At 45.0% G+C, this 16,787-nt stretch overlaps 1 pseudogene; it reads left to right on the top strand.

Moving 5' to 3' along the window:
• The first annotated feature begins 12,642 nt into the window (after positions 1–12,642).
• Positions 12,643–13,016, top strand: LOC115832535 (annotated as a pseudogene).
• The last annotated feature ends 3,771 nt before the right edge of the window (positions 13,017–16,787 follow it).

The following is a 16,787-nucleotide window of genomic DNA, read 5'->3' as shown; positions in this document are numbered from 1 at the left end:
TTGAGCCTGAGAGGTTGAGGTTTCAGTGAGCCAAGAACACACCACTGCACTTGAGCCTGGGTGACAGAGCAATACTCTGTCTCAAAAAACAAAACCAAAAACTTGCCCACCCTTATCTACTGCCTCTACCATGCACAAATAATGTGAGTCTTCTTACCTCCTCCTAGATTCTTTTTTTTTTTTTTAATTCGAGATGGAGTCTTTCCCTGTCACCCAGGCTGGAGTGCAATGGCATGATCTCCGCTCACTGCAACCTCCACTACCCATGTTCAAGCGATTCTCCTGCCTCAGCCTCCCAAGTAGCTGGAATTACAGGTGCATGCCACCACACCCAGCTAATTTTTTGTATCTTTAGTAGAGACAGGATTTCTCTATGTTGGTCAGGCTGGTCTCAAACCCCTGACCTCATGATCCGCCCATCTCAGCCTCCCAAAATGCTGGGATTACAGGTTTGAGCCACCTCGCCTGGCCCTAGATTCTTATCTCTAAGCCTCTACTCACTTTCCTTTCTCCCTGGTATGTCCTGCTCCTCCCCACTCCCCACCCTCCCCACACACACTTTTTTCCATCTTCTCTCGCCTTTAAGACCAGGCTGAAGTCTGACATCCCTCCCACCTTGTTCACATTCCCAAGGCCATGATTGTCTACAGAAAGACCATGGGCTCTGGAGTCAGATGAACCTGAATTCCAGTCCTGCCTCCACCACCAAATGGGTAAGAGACCTTGAGGACTGGCTTAATTTCAATTTCCCCATCTTTTAAACGGGGAGGGGTGAAGAGATAATTGTCTTAGATTATTGCATTGTTGTTAGGATTAAAATGAAATAATGGCTGTTAAGTGCCAAACACTTGTATTAAGTGTTTCAGGCTTAACCGAAAGCTTGTGAGACCTCTTAGTGATGTCTGCCATGAGTGCAGCAGGGGAAAGGAGGGGGACCCCTACAGTAAACTCTGCAGCTTCTCATATGTAATGGCAGACTCAGGGAGCCACTGAGATCTTAGTAAGAATTAGTTTACAAGCCACAGAGAATTTATGTACATCCCAAGGGTCTGAGAAAAAAGTAGACAGGACTCTGAAATTATTGGCCCAGTAAAAAGACTCACAGGTTTGGGATCTAGATGTTCAAGCAATAGGGTCGGGGGTGCAGGACACACTGTCCAAGGCAAGGTTGGCACTCACCCAAGACGTGCCAGACACCTTGCACTCTCTTTCCAATTATCTGTAAAGAACAGACAACAACCTAAAGAACATTTTCTGCTTTTTTTTTAAAAAAGAGACAGGGTCTGACCCTGTGGGCCAGGTTGTAGTGCAGGGACACAATCATAGCTCACTGTAGCCTTGACCTCCTGGGCTCAAGCAATCCTCCTGCCTCAGCCTCCTGAATGGCTGGGACCACAGGCACATGCCATCATACCTGGCTAATTTTTCATTTTTTGTAGAGATGTGGTCTTGCTATGGTGCCCAGACTGGTCTCAAACTCCTGCCTGGTCTCAAGTGAACCTCCTGCCTCGGACTCCCAGAGTGCTGGGATAACAGGCGTGAGCCCCCATGTCCAGTTGTTTGCTGCATTTTAATAGGGATCAAAACCTAAGCTAAAGAAGCACCAGTCAGCAAGTAAAGGAGTTTCAGACCCAGTGAAGCCTTTGCAGGTGTATTCGTTTCCTAGGGCTGCTGTAACAAAGTACCACAAACCACCTGGTTTAAAATGACAGGAATGTATTCTCTCACACTCCCAGAAGCTGGAAGTCCAAAATCAAGGTGTCAGTAGGGCTATGCTCTTTGAACTATCTAGTGAAGGAGCCTTCTCTTATCTCTTCCAGCCTCTTGTAGCCCCAGGCATTCCTTGGCTTGTAGCCCCAGGCATTCCTTGGTTTGTAGCATCATCACTCCAATCTCTGCCTCCCTCTTCACATGGTTGTCTTCCCTCTGTTGCCCAGGCTGGAGTGCAGTGGCACGATCTTGGCTTACTGTAACCTCTGCCTCCCGGGTTCAAGCAATTCTTCTGCCTCAGTCTCCCAAGTAGCTGGGATTACAGGCACCCGCCACCACACCTGGGTAATTTCTTGTATTTTTAGTAGAGACGGAGTTTCACCATATTTGCCAGGCTGGTCTTGAACTCCCGACCTCAGGTGATCTGCTCATCTCAGCCTCCCAAAATGCTGGGATTACAGGCATGAGCCACCGAGCCCAGCCTTTTCTCCTCTTCTTATAAGGACACCAGTCATATTGGATTAGGGCCACTCTAATTCAGTATGACTTTAGCTTGATTACACCTGCAAAGACCCTGTTTTCAGATAAAGTCACACAGGTACCAGGGGTTAGGACTTCAGCATATCTTTTTGGAAGAACACAGTTCAACCCACAACAGCAGGACTTCTCATCCCCAAGACAACTTGGAAGATGAGGAGAGAGGCACTCGTCACTGGGGTGAGGCCAGCTCTGGAAACGTCAACCTGGCGGGAGCTGTGCTGCCACGTCGGCTGCTCCCTCCTCCCTTCTTCTCCACATGAAGGTCCTTTCCAATGGGTCCCATGCCAGGATGTCACAGTTCTTCTCTAGAACCGATGGCATTGTGATCAGATAGAGGTGACTCCTGGTCTCAAAGTTTTCTCCCAACCGTAGAAGCCAATTACGGGGACACTGGCTTCCACGGTTGGGAGAAAAGGCTCACGGTCATTACCAACCTCACTGGCATGGGAGTCGGGGCCTGGTGGGAATCCTGGACCCACAGCTCTCAAGCTGTGAAGCCTGGGACAAGTGACCAAACATCTCTGAGCCTCAGCTTCCACCTCTGGAAAGGGGACCTCACAGAGATAGGTATGGTTTTTGTCCTTAATAGTGTCAAGTTGAGGCCCCGGAACCATCTATCTGCTTCTTCTGCGTCAAATTAAGAGAGCCCAGAGATGGAAAAGACCTCAGAGGTGATGGGCCCAGGTTCATCCCCCACCACCAGGAAAAAAAAAAAGGAAGACAAATAAAATGGCCATTTTAACTTATATCCTCTGCATTAATTTTCACAGTTAACTGCTGAACTGACTAAATTCTTTTCTTTTCTTAAGGATCTTTATAAATTCCGGCATTAATAAAATCAGACATTCAATTAGAAGGAAACTCTGATTGGTAACTGATCATTTCCTCGATACCTTTCTCTCCCTCTCATTCTCTGCAGAATCCCTGGATTTTCCCGGACTTTTCCCTGCTGGTGCTTCATTTCCCATTTGTCCTTCTGCTTCCCCCAACACCTGTCAGCACCCCCAACAAAAGCCAGAGAAGAACAGGGGCTGATTCCATTAACCTCTGTCAATGCTTAAATCTCTCTCTTAATTAATATGAGTTAATATGATTAATCAAAATAATGAGACAAACCTATTAAATTAGGGGGCTCAAATGACAGAACTCAGCAGGAGTGGTAAAGGCAGGAGCAGGTGATCAGAAAGGCCAGGTGGGGGGTGGCAAGTGCAGAGGTGAGGAGGGCAGGGCTTTGGGCAGCCAGCCCAGTCCAGCCCAGCCAGCTCTGGGCTGGTGGAAGATGTGGGCAGTAGCCTGGATAAATTGCCTCTGAGGTGGTATTCAGTGTTTGTGCCACTCTTGTCTAGTTATAACCAGTCCTTGCACTTTTCTGGTGCCTGCCCAGCTCCTTTCTAGGCACCCCTAGCTTCTGAATTATTTATTTTTTTAGAGACGAGGTCTCTCTAGATTGCACAGGCTGTCCTTGAACTCCTGGACTCAAGTGATCCTCTTACACAGCTGGGATTGCTGGCACACACCATGGTACCCAGCCCTCTCCTATGTTGCCCAGGCAGATCTCAAACTCCTGGGCTCAAGCAATCCTCCCACCTTGGCCTCCTGAGTAGCTAGGATTATAGGAACACACCCCCACACCCAGCTTTGAATTCTTTCTTTTTTTTTTTACCCTTCTAAGACAGGGTCTCACTCTGTAGCCCAGGCTGGAGTGCAGTGGTATGATAGCTCACTGCAGCCTCAATCTCCCAGGCTCAGGTGACCCTCCCAACTCAGCCTCCCAAGTAGCTGGGACTACAGGCATGTGCCACCATGCCCAGCTGATTTTTGTATTTTTTTTGTAGAAATGGGTTTCACCATGTTGCCCAGACTGGTCTGGAACTCCTGACCTCAAGTGATCCACCCACCTCGGTCTCCCAAAGTGCTGGGACTATAGGTGTAAACTACTGCACCCTGCCTCAGGCAGCCTTCGAATTCTCGATATCTCTGCCTGGGTGATCTCTATCTCTGATGGCTATATCGTCTCCCTCTTGAAGCCAGGCTCTTGGAAATAGCTGCATGTCCTAAGGCAGAATGACTCAAAACCCAGGACATGAGACTTGGAGAGAATTATTTTACCTTTGAGGCTCAGTGGACCCACCTGCAGGAATGGGAATAATCATCCTGAGTTTGAATAACTGCTGGAAGAATTCAGAGAGACACTATGTAGGAATACCTGCCCCAGCACCACGGTGGATCCCCAGTAAATGTTCCTTCCTTCCTTCTTCCCCCGGTATGACTATGCTAACACCTTAAGATTCCACAGTGCTTCTTAATTCTAAGCATTTCCATATATATGATTCCACCAAAACTCTTAGATAAGCAGATAGGCATTATTTACAGATCAGTGAGGTTTTGCAAACATAACTGAGCACCTGTTGTGTGTTGGCCACTGAGCAAAATCACTGAGATCCCACAAAGGTGAAGTGGCTTATCCGGGGTCTCTTCTAGACAGACCCGGGTCTCCTAACTCCTAGGACAATGGGATTTCCATTGCCTCAATCCCAAGTAACAGGAACTCCCATGGTGCCCCAGGGCTCCTTATTTTCACCCTGGATTATTCTCAAGCTGTGGTAGCTTCCACCACGTGCAAGTGGTTCCGCGGCCTCCAGCAGCTGAGTTGCTCAATCGGAAGTCCATTCAAAGGAGTACAATGTCTCCCCAACGCAGGACATCTGACATCTCACAGATGACCTGGGCTCATCCTCAGAATTTTGAATTCTAGGAAATCTAGGCCCTTGGAGCCTCTTCTGTGCTCCCTGGAGTGCTCCCCAGGCAGCAGGGTGGCCCACAGTTACACACCTCTGCAGGCACAGTGCTCAAGTGGAGAAGCTCTTAGGAAAATCCCTGGAGAGAATCCTATTCTGGGCCTGGGACCACCTGACACCCCTATGGAATGATTTTCTCTTTTCACTAGAAGCAGATAAGAGTCACACTAAGATCTAAGGGTACCTTCCCAGAGATGGGCTGAATATTGGCAACAAAGGAGAAAGTGTATCTAAACATCTCCTGCTAAAAGCCCCACTTTCTTTAGATTCATGTTCACATCTTTTTATGTTTCTATAAAAGAATAAATAGAATCATGCCCCTCATGTCCCAAACGAGGTAAGAGGAGTGACTGGATGACACCACAAGCTCCCAACCCTGTCCTGCCCCCTCCCCCACACACAGAGGGTCAGAGCAACCACTCCCCACCTCCTTCTCCAGCCCTAACACTGAGTGGTTTCCCAGTTGTTCTTGAAGAGCTTGGCTGTGCAAAAAACCTTTCCTCACATACCCATCACTGAATGAGCCAGTCCAGCTCCCGGCCCAGGACCCCCGTTCAGACAGCTCAACAACCCACCTTCAGACACAGGGCTGCAGACTGTCATTCCTGAGCAGCAGCCCTTGGCATTGCATCTCAAAGGGAACAAAGAGGGAGTGGGTGAGACCCTGGAACTCGTTTTGTCTCCTGGTGTCCTGTGATATCCACTTCATGATGAGGAAAATGATAACAACAATAGTATGTAACAAAAACAGCAATAGCAGCCAGGCACAGTGGCTCACACCTGTAATCTCAGCACTTTGGGAGGCCGAGGTGGGAGGGTCACTTGAGGTCAGGAGTTCAAGACCAGCCTGGCCAACATGGTGAAACCCCACCTCTACTCAAAATACAAAAAATTAGCCTGGTGTGGTGGTGGGCATTAGTAATCTCAGCTACTCAGGAGGCTGAGGCAGGAGAATCACTTGACCCTGGGAGGCGGAGATTGCAGGGAGCAGAGATCACACCACTGCACTCCAGCCTGGGTAACAGAGAAAGACTCCATCTCAAAAACAAAAAAATAGCAATAGCTATTTGTATTATATATTTATTGCTATTTTATTGCTATTTAATATATAGCAATAGCTATATATATCTATTAATATGTAGCAATATATATATAGCTGTTGCCCAGGCTGGAGTGCAGTGGTGCGATCTCGGTTCACTGCAATCTCTGCCTCTCCTGCCTCAGCCTCCTGAGTAGCTGGAATTACAGGTGTCTGACACCATGCCCGGCTAATTTTTTTATTTTTAGCAGAGACAGGGTTTTGCCATGCTGGCCCAACTGATCTCGAGCTCCTGACTTCAAGTGATCCAGCCACTTTGGCCTCCCAAAGTGCTGGGATTATAGGCGTGAGCCACCGCACCCAGCCTCCCACTTTTTGGAACTGGATCCATCAACTCTCCCGTTTCTCCTCTTTCTCCATTTTGTGTCTTTAATCTCTTTCTCTTCTCTGGAATCTCCCCCTTAACCCTGAGTATCCATCATCCCTAAAATAAAATCCACAGCTGCGTGTAACAAAAAACCCAACCAAAATGCTTTAAACAATCATAAACTGTATTATCTCTCATTAGTGAGAAGCCTGGGTCTCAGGCAGTCTCCAGTGGCTGTCAGGAGCAGGGTCAGCGCTCTGTCCTCACACGGCTTCCCTCATGATGGTTATATGGTAGCCAGCAGCATCACGGCCACACATTTCCTTATTCAGAAAAACTGTTCCCTCAATCAGTCTGACTGGACCATGAAGTCAAGTGCCCATTCCTGGACAATAAATCAGTGGCCAGGGGAACACCCCGCACTGATGGACTTAAGCCAGTGTTCCTAAGCCATCAATGGCAAAGAGGCATAGAATTGCTGAGATTGGCTTAATCAGCATCCATCCCTGCAACTCTGAGTCAAAAAGGATTCAATGGGGTGGGACAAAAACCTTAACAAAACTGGGGTTCTGTTAGGAAGTAAGAAGTGAGAGAACAGGGGCTTGGAAGACAAGAAACAGCTGTACCACTCCACTTTCTTCTACTCCCTCTACTGCCCCCTCTCCTTCTCCTAATCCCCACCCTCCTTTAGGAGCCGCTGCATTGGCTGTCATTGCTAACCAGTGCACTGCTTCAGATCCCCACCCTTCCACTCTACTAGAAGTGCACTTGCAAATATCAGTGGTGTCCTAATTTGGACTCTGTGGGCTTTGACACCTCCAATTCCCTTATTTACCCTCTCCATCCATCACCCTACTCATGACCTTCAGATGATCAAGCCATCCTCTTCCATAACATGCTCCCCCTCACTCATCAATGTTTATTCCACAAACATGTTTTGAGCATCTACCATTCTGCACATAATACTTTGCAAATTACTCTGGAATGCACAGTTTAGTTGTGTCATTGTTCACTGCAACAATTGCAATAACTTCCTAACCGGCCACTCTGCCTCCAGTCTCTCTCCTTCCACAATCTGTCTTCCTTGCTCACAAGGGTAATCTTTCCAAATGCAAGTCTGATCATCATACTACCCCGCTTACATTTCTCCTACAGGAGAAAGCCTAAAGTCCCCAGCATGGCGTTTAAGCACGACCATGGCACCCAGGCCCCACCAGCCTCTCCTAGGGTGTAGCCCATCCTTTCTACTCTTATAATGTCAGCTCTGAGAATGAACTACTATTTTCCAAGCAGATTATGAGCTTTCTTAATTTGGAGTTTTGCTCATACTTTCATCTTAACTAAAATGCCTTCCCTTGATTTTTCTGTTAGGAAAAACCCTACATTTTTCAAAACCCAGGCTTCATGAGACCTTCTCAGTAAAGTCTTCTCCAAGGCTGAATGAAGCATGTCCTCTCTGGTTCCATGTCAATCATAAGCACTTCTCATAGCATATTACTATTAGGTTTATACTTGTGAATTCTTACAGGGGAAGGACAGGATCTAATTCACCATTCTGTACGAAGCACAAATACCTAGCAATGCACACTCAATATATGTTTGAAGAACTAAAGTGAGCCAAGCGTGGTGACTCATGCCTGTAATCCCAGCACTTTGGGAGGCAGAGGCTGGTGGATCACGAGGTCAGGAGTTCGAGACCAGCCTGGCCAACATGGTGAAACCCCATCTCTAATAAAAATACTAAAATTAGCTGCGCATTGTGGCCCATGCCTGTAGTCCCGGCTACTCAGGAGGCAGGAGAATCGCTTGAACCTGGGAGGCGGAGGTTGCAATGAGCCGAGATCGTGCCACTGCACTCCAGCCTGGGTGACAGAGTGACATTCTGTCTCAAAAAAAAAAAAGAACTAAAGTGAGCTACTTATTTCAACCTCCTCTCTTCTCAGACAGGGAATCTGAGAGTAAAAGAGGAAGTGACTGACAATGGTTACTCTGTGTGTTTAATCAGTGTTCTGTCAGTTCAAGTAGGAAAAAAAAAAGTCTTAAACAAAAAAGTTTATTTGGTGCACTGAATTTAACTCTCTCTCCTCAGGCACAATTTCAATCTAAACATTCAAAAAATATCATTGAGACCTAATTCTCAGCTCCACTTTCCTCTTTATTGGCTTCATTCTCTGGTTCTGTATCAGAACAAAATGGCTGCCAATAGCTCCAGCCTAAATTCCCCCACCTCCCTACCCCAGTTCATATCAGTGGAAAGAGAATGTCTTTTTGTGGTCATGTAGGCAAAAGTCCCAACATTTGTTCTGATTGTGACTTGAGTCACATGCAATGGCCTGATTGGCAAGTTGCAGGCCACATGTTCATCCATGCATCTTTGGGTAGTCAACTCCATCAAGCATATGGACTGAGAATGGGAGAGGAGTGATTCCCCCTAGATTAATGCTGTCCAATAGAACGTTCTGTGGTGAGGTCATGGAAAGTTCACAGAGGGCAGCTTGGGTGGCATCTCTGTGGCCATATTATTATTCTGAGTCTCAGAGTTTCTAATACTACGGAATACAGGAGATGCCTACCTTTCTCTTTCCCTCCCTCTCTCCCTGCCTCCCTTTCTTTCTGTCTTCCTTCCTTCTGTCCTTCCATCCTTCCATTAGCCATACCATGAGCACCTCCTAGGTATAATTTTCTACGCTAGATACCTTACATCATTGACTCATGTATTCATTCACACATTCATTAAATATCTTTTATACACCAAGCGTTCAGCTCTAGGAATTAAAATCTGAACAAGAAAGACAGGTTCCCTCCTGGAAAGTAAGACAACACTGAGTAACTATTTACCAATACTATAGGCATTAGAAAGGGAGAGGACGAGACAGTGGCCTTCAGCATGTCTAGAGGAAGCCTCGGTGACATTAACCTGAGACTGGAGGAGGAAGAGTGAGGGGCTGGGTGAGGGGGTGTGGTCCGGGCAGAGGGACAGCAAGGGGCAATAAAGGGTTGGAAGCAGAGGTGTGATGTGCTCAGATTTGCATCTTAAAAAGATCCCTCTGGGAATTATGCTGAGTAAAAGAAGCCAGTCCCCAAAGATTTCATACTGTATGATTCCATTTATATAACATTCTTGAAGTGACAAAATTACAGAAATGGAGAACAGATTAGTGGTTGCCGGGGGTCAAAGATGGGGTGAGATAGAAGAAGAGTTTGGCTATAAAAGGGCAGCATGAGTTGTTATGGACTGAATGCTTGTGCCCCCCACCCCCGAAATTCATATGCAGAAGCCCTAACCCCCAATATGACTCTATTGGAGACAGGGTCTGTGAGTAGGTGACAAAGGTTAAAAGAGATCATAATAGTGGGGCCCTAACCCAATGGGGCTGCTGCCTTTATTAAAGAGGAAGACACACCAGCGTTCTCTCTCTCCATCATGGGGGAACACAGCGAGAAGGTGGCCATCTGCAAGCCAGAAAAGGGTCCTCACCAGGAACTGAATTAGCCAGCACCTTGAACTTGAACTCCTAGCCTCCAGAACTGTGAGAAATAAATATCTATTGTTTAAGACACTCAGTCTGTGGTATTTTGTTATGGCAGCCCAGGTCAACAAATATACTAGTGTCATGGGTTGAATAGTATCCTCCCAAAATTCACGTCCACCCAGAACCTCAGATATGACCTTGCTTGCAGATGTAGTTAACACAAGGATCTCAAGATGAAATCTTTCTAGATTAAGATGAGCCCTAAATCCAATGACTGATGTCCTTATAGAAAGAGAAGGGAACATGCATAGAGAGACAGGGAGAAGAAAGGAGGTGAAGATGCCGGCAGAGATTGGAGTTATGCTGGTATGAACAAAGGAATGCTGGGAGCCACCCAAAGCTGGAAGGGGCAGGAAAGTTCTCCCTGAGAGCCTTTAGAGAGAGGAAGGCCCTGCCAACGCTTTGATTTAAGACTTCTGGCCTCCAAAACGGTGAGAATAAATGTCTATTGTTTTAAGCCACCACGTTTACGGTCATTTCTTACAGCAGCCCTAGAAAACTCATACAACAAAGGACCGATGTGGCACCAGAACTGCTTTTTATTTTATCAATGTTGACATCCTGGTAGTGATATTATACTGTAGTTTTGCAAGACATTACCATTGAGGGAAACAGGGTGAAGGGTACATGGGAGCTCTCTGTATCATTTCTCACAACTGCATGTGAATCTACAATTATCTCAAAATAAAAAGTTTAATTAAAAAAGGTTTCCTCTGGGAGCCATGTGGTAAACAGAGAGGAAGCTGAGAGACCAGTTGGTGCCATTGAAGTCGCTCATGGGCAAGATAATAGCAGGTAGGCCAGGTGGTTACCAAGGAGACAGAGAGAAGAGGATGGGTTGGGCAGAAAGTCAGAAGGTTGAAGTGACAGCACTTGGGGACCAACTTGGTGATGGGAGTGGAAGAGTAAGAGGTGTCCATGATGACTCTGGCTCATACAGCAAAAGTATGGTGGTGGCTTTAACAGAGGCCTCTGGGCAAAGAGCAGATTTGGGGAGAAAAGAATGGGAACCACAGCATGTTTCACACAGAACAGTTCAAATAACCAGGCTATCCAGCTTCCTCTCAGAAATGGCCATCTGACCTCATTCTGTCTTTATCTCACATTTTTACTCCACAAAAGAGATTCTAATTGAGTCAGTTTCTTACATTCCAACATGGAGCAGGGCAGCCATGTGCCAGGCTACCTCCTGGGCCCCTCTTGTGATCACTGTATACTTGTCTTCTTTTCCTTGGAAACTGATCCTTGGTCTCAAGGCACAAGACATGGCCACTTCATTCAGGTAGACTGAGCTTGTGGTATGGCAAGAACTTAGGGTTTCAGGTGTCTCCAATACAGCCAGTGGAGCTTAGCGGAGATGGTCAAGGATGGAGGAAGATTGCGCCTAAAAAAATCTCTCAAGTCAATGCCCAAGCAAAGAAAGGAGACCAAGCCGGGCACAGTAGCTCATGCCTGTAATCCCAGCACTTTGGGAGGCTGAGACGGGTGGATCACGTGGTCAGGAGTTCAAGACCATCCTGTCCAAGACGGTGAAACCCCCTCTCTACTAAAAATACAAAAAATTAGCCAGGCATGGTGGCAGGCGCCTGTAATCCCAGCTACTCGGGAGACTGAGGCAAGTATTGCTTGAACCCGGGAGGCGGAGCTTGCAGTGAGCCAAGATCGTGCCACTGCACTCCAGCCTGAGCGACAGAGTGAGACTCCATCTCAAACAAAAAAAGTGAAGGAAAACCAGAACTCTTCACATCAACTCTAGCTTTGTTTTCTGAGGAGAGGGAAGGTTGGAGGAGTCTTTCCAAGCAAAGTTGGAGGACTAACACAGCCTGATCTCATAGCTCATCATAAAGCTACAATCATCAGAATAGTATGATATTGGCATCAATATAGACAAATAAATTTGCAAAACAGAATAGAGAACCCAGAAGTAGACCCACACACATGATCAACTGATTTTTGAAAAAGATGTAAAGGCAATTCAGCGGAAAGAGTATAGTCTTTTCAACAAATGCTGCTGGAACAACTGAATATTCATATGGAAAAAGTTGAACTTCGACATATACCTTACACCATATACAAAAACAAACGCAAAATTGATCACAGAATGAAATGTTAAACCTAAATCTATAAAACTTTAAAAGAATGCATAAGTGAAAAGCTTTTGTGATCTTGGGTTAGGCGAAGATTTTTTAGATAAGACATTAAAAGCACAATCCATAAAAGATTATGTTGGAATCTGTCAAAATTTAAAACTTCTGGGCCAGGCACGATGGCTCACGCCTATAATCCCAGCACTTTGGGAGGCCGAGGCGGGTGGATCACGAGGTCAGGAGATCGAGACCATCCTGGCGAACACGGTGAAACCCCGTCTCTACTAAAAAATACAAAAAAATTAGCCAGGAGTGGTGGCGGGCGCCTGTGGTCCCAGCTACTCAGGAGGGTGAGGCAGGAGAATGGCGTGAACCTGGGAGGCGGATCTTGCAGTGAGCCCAGATCACGCCACTGCATCCAGCCTGGGCGACAGAGCGAGATTCCGTCTCAAAAAAAAAAAAAAAACTTCTGGTCTTTGAAAGTCTTTCAAGAGAGTGAAAAGGCAAGCCACATGCTGGGAAAGAATATTTGTGATCGTAATATCTGATAAAAGATATGTATCTAGAGAGTGGGATGTCCGGCTTCAGAACGGGAACCTTCGTTGCCCCAGCGACGAAAAAGAGAATTAAATATGGGTGATGCTGAGAAAGGCAAGATTTTGGTTCAGAAGTGTGCCCAGTGCCACACCATGGAAAAGTGAGGCCAGCACAACTAGGTCTAATCTCCATGGTCTCTTCGGGTGGAAGACAGGTCAGGCTGCTGTATTCTCTTACACAGACGCTAGTAAGAACAAAGGCATCACGTGGGGAGAGGATACCCTGATGGAGTATTTGGAGACTCCCAAGAAGTACATCCCTGGAACAAAAGTGATCTTTGCCGGCATTAAGGAGACAGAAAGGGCAGACTTGATAGCTTATCTCAAAAAAGCTACCAATGAGTAATAATTGGTCACTGCCTTATTAATTACAAAACATAAATGTCTCATGACTTTTTTATGTGGACTATACCTTAATAGATCTCATACACCAGAATTCAGATCATGAATGACTGACAGAATATTTTGTTGGGCAGTCCTGATTTAAAACCAAGACTGGCTTGTGGTTAAATGAATATGTTCAGTTTTTGAATTTTAATAGTAATTCCAATTCAGTAAATGGTATCACTGTTTACCTCTTCTAAAGATATGATTAGACTTCATTAGTAATGTTCAACTTTTCACAAAGATGGTGAGTGCCATCTTAAAACTTACTGGAGATTGGTTTTATATTTAGATTTTTATGACTGGTTATGTGAATATATTTAAATACTGAGGAAATTCCTTCACTGTCTCAAAACCAAGCAAGATGCACCTGTGTTTTGTGTTCATTTGCCTCTTAAAGGCAAGGGTTGAAGATAAATAAGGGAGCAATGTCTACTTTATATTTTTGGCCTTAACTATGCCAATCTAATTAGAATTCTCTGTATTTAAAATGGTTCTTTTTACTTATTGAAAGGCATTTTAGTGTGGTTTATGTGTAATATCAAAGATTATTTAACACTTCTCACATTTTATACATGCTCTGTAAGGTCACATGCTTTTAAAATAGTAGCAAATTAAACTTTACTCTTTAATTTTTTACAATCTAAGTCAAACTAAGTTATAATTTAGGATTGTCGGGGGGGGTTTTATTTGTTTTTGTTTTTGAGACAGAGTTTTGCTTTTGTTGCCCAGGATGGAGTGCAATGGCACGACCTCGGCTCACCGCAACCTCCACCTCCTGGATTCAAACTATTCTCCTGCCTCAGACTCCTGAGTAGCTGGAATTACAAGCATATGCCACCACGCCAAGCTAATTTTGTATTTTTAGTAGAGATGGGGTTTCTCCAGGTTGTTCAGGCTGGTCTTGAATTCCCAACCCCAGGTGATCCACCCACCTCGGCCTCCCAAAGTGCTGAGATTACAGGTGTGAGCCACCGCACCCAGCCAGGATTGTCTTTAAACAGCCATTCAGAAACATAAAACTGTAGAACTGCTGTATATTTGTGTTTGGGAATGGTGGTTTTGCCAACTTAAAAGGATTAGAGGAGATATACACAAATTTTAAAATTATCTGTGATCAAAAGCTTAAGATAGTTAAAAAGAAAACCACAGATAAAAAAAAAGGATACGTATCTAGAACAACGACCTTTCAAAACTCAATAAAAAGAAAACAAAGAACACAATTTTTGAAATGGGCAAAAGATTTGAACAGATGTTTCAGTAAAGAAGATATACAAATGGCAAATAAACACATGAAAAGATGCTTAACATTATCAGTCATCAGAAAATGCAAGTTAAAGCCACATATGTATTAGAATATCTAAATGTGAAGGGCTGACCACATCAAATGTTCACAAAAATGTGGAACAAGTGCAACTCTCACACACTGATGGTGGGCATGTATAATGGTAGAACCAGTTTAAAAAACAGTTTGGCACTTTCTAAAAAACAAAAAAAATACACTTAATATATGATCCAGCCATTCTACTCCTAGATATTTGCACAAAAGAAATAAAAGCATGTGTTAATACAAAAATGTATATGTGAATGCTCATAGACACTTTATTTGTAATAACCAAAAACTGGAAAAACCCCAAATGTCATCAACAGGTGAATGGATAAACATTTGGTATATCCATATAGTGGAATACTACACAGCAATGAAAACGAATTGGTTATTGATGCATACTAAGATGAATCACAAAATAATCATGCTGGATGAAAGAATAAGACAAAAAAGAATATGTATGGTATGATTTCAATTATTAAAAAATTCTGGAAAATGCAAACTAGTATTTAGTGATGAGAAGCAGATGAACAGTTGCCAGGAGATGGAGTGAGGAGGGGAAGGGGTGAGGAGTGATTACAAAGGGGCACTAGGGGGTGACAATGCGTATGTTTATTATCTAGATTGTGGTGTTTAAATATATCAAAACTTGTCGAATTATACATTTTAAATGTGTTATTTTTGTATGTCAATTATACCTCGATAAAATCATTTCTTTAAAAAGGAATCCAGGCCAGGTGCTGTGGCTCATGCCTGTAATCCCAGCACTTTGGGAGGCTGAAGCAAGTGGATCACAAGGTCAGGAGTTCAAGACCAGCCTGGCCAAGATGGTCAAACCCCGTCTCTACTAAAAATACAAAACTTAGCCAGGTATAGTGGTGGGTGCCTGTAATCCCAGCTACTCAGGAGGCTAAGGCAGAGAATTGCTGGAACCTGGGAGGCAGAGGTTGCAGTGAGCCGAGACTGCACCACTGCACTCCAGCCTGGGCAACAGAGTGAGGCTCCATCTCAAAAAAAAAAAAAAAAATGGAATCCAAGGGAAAAGCAGGGCCTTTCTTCCCTTGTGTGTTCCCTGCCCTCTCCTCATCTTTCACAGAGCCCATCTGCTTCTGAAAAGTAGGGGCTATGCTTTCTTGTCCCACAAGCCATTCACTTATAAAGAGCAGTCTTGTGGGGGATGAGCTTGGCTGGGTGAGAGGAAGAAGACTGGCAAAAGAGTCATCATGAAAGTCAAGACAATTCTTTTTTTTTTTTTTTTTTTTTTTTTTTGAGACAGGGTCTTCTTCTGTCACCCACACCGGAGTGCAGTGGTTCACTCTGGGCTCCAGCAATTCTCCCACCTCAGCCTCCTGAATAGCTGGGACCACAGGCACATGCCACCACACTCAGCTAATTTTATGTGTGCGTGTGTAGAGAGAGACAGGGGTCTCGCTATGTTGCCTAGGCTGGTCTTAAACTCCTGGGCTCAAGCAATCTTCCTGCCTCAGCCTCTCAAAGTGCTGAGATTACAGGCATGAGCCACCACGCCTGGCGAAGGCAATTCCTTAGCAGTCACTGTTCTAATGTGACCAAGTGCCCAAAGAAACAGGAAGGGACTATGCATAATTATAATGCAGACAGTAAGTCTCTGCAATCAGACAGACCTGGGTATAAATTCTGGCTCCATGACTTAGCAATTTTTTTATTCCTAATCTCTTTAAACCTCTATTTCTTCATCTGCAAAATGGGATCATATGCCACACAAAGGATTCCAGGAGATTAAGTGAGGCTCTATTTACAAAGAGATTAAGTGAGGTGCTATCTACATCAGCCAGGCAGAGTAAAGGCTTCCTCTACCTGGGAGACAGCATCTAGACGGGGAAGAGCACAGAATCCAAAAAAGAAAATTCTGAGTTCTAGTCCTAACTCTGCTGCCAATCACTTATATGGCCTTGCCACCAGTCTGTATAAGCCCTTCAGCACTGGGGATGGAGAGAGGAGAACAGTGTCAAAAACACATTCATTCTCCATTCCACTAGTTTCTCCGAGACCTGACTGAGGATTCAGTAAAATCTAGCCCAGGGGCCAAAGGCAGCCCACTACCTGTTTGTGCAAAGTACACGAGCTAAAGCTGGTTTTTACATTATTAAATGGTGGAAAATATCAAAAGAGAATAATATTTTGTACTGTGAAAATTATATGAAATTCAAATGTCATCGTCCATAAATTAAGTTTTATTGAAACACAGGCCAGGCGTGGTGGTTCACACCTGTAATCTCAGCACTTTGGGAGGCAGAGATGGGCGGAACATCTGAGGTCAGGAGTTCGAGACCAACCTGGCCAACATGGTGAAACCCCATCTCTACTAAAGATACAAAAATTAGCCAGGTGTGGTGGTGGGCAGCTGTAATCCTAGCTACTCGGGAG

The sequence above is a fragment of the Nomascus leucogenys genome, chromosome 22a (assembly GCF_006542625.1).
Source record: "Nomascus leucogenys isolate Asia chromosome 22a, Asia_NLE_v1, whole genome shotgun sequence".
NCBI lineage: Eukaryota > Metazoa > Chordata > Mammalia > Primates > Hylobatidae > Nomascus > Nomascus leucogenys.
Note: the sequence above shows the minus strand (reverse complement) of the source record. Positions and strands in the feature narration are given on the sequence as shown.